The 5503-nt window shown below is 34.4% G+C and overlaps 1 long non-coding RNA gene across 1 annotated transcript; it reads left to right on the forward strand.

Moving 5' to 3' along the window:
• The first annotated feature begins 466 nt into the window (after positions 1-466).
• LOC127876315 (uncharacterized) lies at positions 467-5003 on the forward strand. Its single transcript, XR_008047787.1, has 3 exons — positions 467-2625; positions 2902-2964; positions 3213-5003. It is a non-coding gene; the product is annotated as an uncharacterized LOC127876315 (long non-coding RNA).
• The last annotated feature ends 500 nt before the right edge of the window (positions 5004-5503 follow it).

Here is a 5503-nt window from a genome sequence, read left to right on the forward strand (position 1 = left end):
TTTCATTTTCTAGTAGAAAAAGTTCATCAGCATTGAGAAATCTTGATTGTTCTGGGATATGGGATGTACACCCTCAGTAATGTCATACCATAAGAGAGCGAAGCTCAAGTATGGTATGAAAGTACTGAGGGTATGTATCCCGTACACCATCAGTTACTAACTGTGCAACGATTATATCTCAGCCGACTACTCGATCACTCGGGGTGTATGGAAATTACTCGGTGTGTATGGAAAATAAACCATGGGCACGTGACCGATCTAAGCCAATCGGATAAGGTAATTTGTGTAGGAGGTAAGATATATACACATTATATTTAATGGCATTTTCTTGTACATTACGTATATTTAGCAAACACATGTACTCGCATTTAGATTCTAGAAATGGGACAGCTATTCATAATTTCATTTTTATTAAATATTCAAAGCAGCCCGATTTTCGTTTTTTTTAATAATTTTCTAGCCTTGGCTTTGATAAAAAAGTTTAATTATGGATTTCCACTAAGTCAAATTTTTCAAGTTTTGTTTCTATGGTGCACACTATATAATATTTTGAGGATAAATCTTGGCTTTCTGGGTATTATGATTTTGTTTTAAGACCACATACATTTAATGATCACACAGTTAAATTGTTAAAAATTTTAATCAAGCATGTAAGAACAAACATTCAAATTCAAGTTTGTGTTTGTTGGTAAAGAAGGGCGCGCGTTTTCAGCAGAGTCTGTGTCGCTTTATGAAGAAAGGGAAAATGGTTGATCAACATATTCGCAACGCGTTTTAGACAAGGAGCATTGTAAATACACACAATCGGCACAAAACGCCACGTTCCTGGTGTGTCCCTAGAAAAACGTCGTAGTAGAGTTCTAAACAGATAGTGACGCCGAAAATAGCATCGTAACATTCCTGCTGCCGTTTTTGTCACGAGTCGCCTTGATATCAAGCCACATGTCCTTGCTTGCTTCGCTTATCCCGCAATATTCCGAAGTGAGTGCTTTTCAACGTGACGCAGATCAGACAATGCTACAAGTATCATCCGCCCGAGTGTGGTGCCTTATGAACGGGCAAAGGTGCGCCGGCCGATTCTCAAAGCTTCAACTATACTGTCGGCCAAGAGTCATATTGAGTTTGCTAGTCAAGAACTCTCGGATCGTTTGTGTACAGTCCACGTAACCAGCAGAATCCACTGAAAATAAGTTTATTACGAACGAAACGGACTTACATGTCAAGACTTTTGTACACTATGAGTCGTCTACGAGCCTCTGTGACGTCATTGATTGCTTTTGACGGATTAAGACAGTGATTAAAACAATCACATTTGTAGTTCAAAGCATAATGTGTTGATATCATATCGAAAGGATAGTTGAACTTATGCAGTTCATATATTCGAACTGCGTATGGGATGTGGCGGAAAACAGCCGGAAGTCACCCTGGTGAAGGTGGGGTGAGGACATTACCGACGAGTCACTGTTCGAATCGTTCTTTCGCTTTGAATCTTGTGTTTTCCAATCACTTGAGCTGGACAGAGAACTTATTTACCTGTGAAGTGGTTAGCCATTTAACGATTCGAAAAAGCAATGTTAAGTTAAACATAAGAAAACCCATGACGATTATCGTCGACAGTGAAATGGTGTTCGAGTGTTCTAATCAATGTGATGACATATTTTCATGTGTGCACAAAAAAATACACCTTGCCCGTAGCCGCTCATTTCAACAGAACTGGATTTATCCAACAGGAAGTACTTGAGGAAGTGCACCAAACAAAGGGAAGGCACAAGTGGACTGGTTATCAACACTTGAACCTCAATTGAAAGAAGGCAGTGATGTTCTAAGTGTTGTATCATCTGGCGATATTGACAGTGTTGTAATACATATGATGATATTATCATTACGGTGGCCACGAAAGGACGATGGTACATTCAAGACACCTGTGTATGTTCTCCTCCAGGAGTCAAGTCAGACATATACAAAATAACAGACTTGATACAATACTTGGAACAAACACTGGGATTCAAATATGCTGCAGTCTATATTGCAACAGTTTGTTTACTTCATCCCAAAGTTACAAGACAAGACACATGAAAAATGGATGAGCATTTTCCTGAATGACAAAGGGCTACTGGAAAGACTAGTTCATATTCAAGAAACAGAAGGGTTTCCGACAAAAGATGAGGGAGTGTATGTAACTGCTCTTAAAAGACTGTATACCAGGACTTAATTCGTTGGATTTGTCATTCGCAGAGGTACGTCAACTTTCCATCAATGTACCAGGCAAGAAAGAGTTCAGAACCCCACACTTTGGATGCCACCATATTCAGCTGTGCAATCCCTTATCAGACTCGTAGACTGTCAGCTTGAATATATGTTGACTGCATGGACTCACAACGCGGAATTACCACACTTCCCTGGGAAGGGGTGCCTAACAAAGGACGCTTACACTGGTAATGTCAGTTACGACTTTGGAAAAAAAAGTTACATCGACGAAATAGATGATCTTCAGATAGTTGAAGATCTTCTTTCCCAAAAAATAGGAAGAGGTCTGAAGAAGGCGAAGTCAAAAAGAAATCTAGGAAACCGTACGCCACAGAAAGAAGTCTGCGTAAAGCGCAAGTCACAGAGACCTACCCCAAGGTATGCATGTCATATTTTTACAGTTAAGCAATAACATTATATAGTATAATAGCCTATGTAAGCTTAAATCACATTTACATAATTAACAGATCTTAATTAAGTTCTACCTAAAGTAATGATAGCAGTTTGTGTGACGGTATTCTTTTTTTTTTACAAATACAAGGTTTATTTTTTCTGTACCCTTTTTAAAAAATTATATTTTACTTTTGCCTACATAAAATTAATGTACATGTATTCAATTTAGAATATTATATTAAATTAAAGCATGTATTTTAGAAAAAGGAAGAGATCGCAATGTGTGAAGGCACTACAGCTCCAACCAGAAACAGAATCATAAAGGTAACAACATTTTAGGCATATGTTTGTAAGGACTATTTTTAAAAATGATTAAAAATGGCAACAAATGTGAAATTAAGCTTCAGAAACTTCAAGCCAAGCTATTTAGATAGCGTTATAATTGATTGATATTTGTCACCAAATGTTTGCTTTGTTTGTTTATAGACTGTTAATAATTTCTTTTTGGAATGACAATACACTTATATTTTATTTAAACAAAAGTACTTACCGCTTTTAAATTTACCTTTCAGTATATGCAGTCTGTTACAACGTACTTGGATTTTAATAGGAGCTATCAAAAGCAGAGACGTTATGCAAAACTGAGTGACGAGTTTGACAATATGTGACCGCGTTTAGTATACATTTAAAAAGACAATAATATAATTATGATGTGTTACTCTGAGCGGATGAAATGATTGCTAATTTCGTTTTTCAAGACACGTGTACCTAAAAACAGTCAGCGAACTTTCAGTGTAAATAAATGTATTTTTGTTTGATGAACTAAACTTTTAAAAAGATGTTAATCGTGTATTAAGAAACAATCATCTGGATATTTCAAAGTGTGATTTACTGTACTTTGAAGGATACGTAAATGGGGTATAGTATCAACAAAGCACGGTTATTACAAAAATGTGATAAACTGTACTTTAAAGGATCTATACATGGTGTGTATTATTATGAAAGCATGGATATTACAAACATGTGATCAACTGTACTTCGAAGGATACATGAAAGGTGTATATTATTAAGATAGCATAGATATTACAAAAATGTGATAAACTGTACTTTGAAGGAAAGAAACAATGAATACTACACAAATGTGATAGACTGTTCTTTGATGGATACATCGGATGCAGGATGTTTAATTACTATTAAGAAACTAAAGATCTTATGAAAATGTGTTTTCAACAGTCTGGGTTCAATCACTAAATATATTCCGATCGGGCTATAGTAGTATTTCTTTAAATTGTACATTTTTGTTAGTTTAGTTTTCAATAATGATTTCACATAAAAACTATTTTACCATAAAGCTAACACCATCTTATCAGTTTGAAAATAGAAGGGCACTTCAAAAGGGAGAAAAAACATCTGCCCCATGTTGGATTCGAATCCATGTTGCATCAGGTATTGACTGACAATTGTTAAGCTAACTTACGTGTTAGAACACGTTTCTATCAATATTTCACAAAAAATAATGTTATAATAGTCTTAATGTAACAAGATATGGATTGATAATCTAGAGGTAAATGTATTGATCTAAATGGTGGAAAATCTAGAGCTAAATGTGCAAACAAATAAAGACAAAAGTAGTGTATACGCTGCAAGCAGATCAAGAAGTATAATTTTTATTTAAAAAAGTTTGCGTATTCCGTCAGGTTCTGATTTAGAAATTATTGTAGTGAATACACAATAATACTGTCATTGCTCTGAATATTAGACCGGTTGTATTTACCATTTTTATACCTTTTCTGTACATATTGTAACTTATAACAGAAGGGAATAGTAACATTATATACTGTGAACTCATTACAAACCAATATTTAGCAAGGGGATTATTCATAGCCATGTCTATTAATATCTATTTTTTCAGTAAAATAAATTCAAATCTATGTTTTCAATTAAATATAAACCGGAAAAGTGGCTCATTTTAAAGTCTCGATATCAATTAATTAATGCTCTTATTTTTTAAGTCAGATTCAAATTTTATGCTTTATTCATAAATACATTTTTATACAATTATCATAATCTAAAACTGCATATATATGTATTCAGTTATTGATTATTAAGTCATATGTAGCTAAATTGTATTTTACAAAATAAAAAGAATTATGACCTGATTACTTTCAGGTAAGTGATTTGTTTCATTCTCATCTGATTATTTGCAAATTGATAATATTGTGATCTCAGAAAATTAAAACACAGGAGAACACATTTCATCTTTCTTATCAGTTGTAATCAGCACACACAGTGCTGGCTGGTCGCAAGCAGATATCAAATTACCCTGCTCCACAGTGTTTAATTGCCAAGCAATTAATTATGGATTTCACCCTTCATGATAAGGTGTTTGGTGAAAATGCTGCCTTACCCTTGTCCTATAACTGTTAATAAAATAAATGTCTTTTGTTATCTGCAATGTAAACAACGTCCACCATTATGGGGTCACCAAGCCAGTCGGGATGGGGCGTTTTATCTTCCATGTGCTCATTCATCCATTCATTCATTGATTAATTCATTCATTTGTTCATTTATACACGTTTGTGTATTTATTTATACATCAGTCATCAAGCACATACTGATTTACTCATTGATTTATTCATTCGTTCTTATATTCATTATTCATAAATAAATAAATTAATACATTAATCACTTCATTCATTCATTCACTCATTCGTTCGTTCATTCATCTTGTTCGCACTCACTGATAAATAAATTCATGTATTTATTCATTCATTGATAAAAACCGCCATGCCGACCAACCTCGAAACAAACGAAAGAGTTCGTAAATTGTTTTTGTAAATTAGTGTGGCCCACTGGCAGTTGT

This window comes from Dreissena polymorpha, chromosome 4, assembly GCF_020536995.1.
Source record: "Dreissena polymorpha isolate Duluth1 chromosome 4, UMN_Dpol_1.0, whole genome shotgun sequence".
NCBI classification, from domain to species: Eukaryota; Metazoa; Mollusca; class Bivalvia; order Myida; family Dreissenidae; genus Dreissena; species Dreissena polymorpha.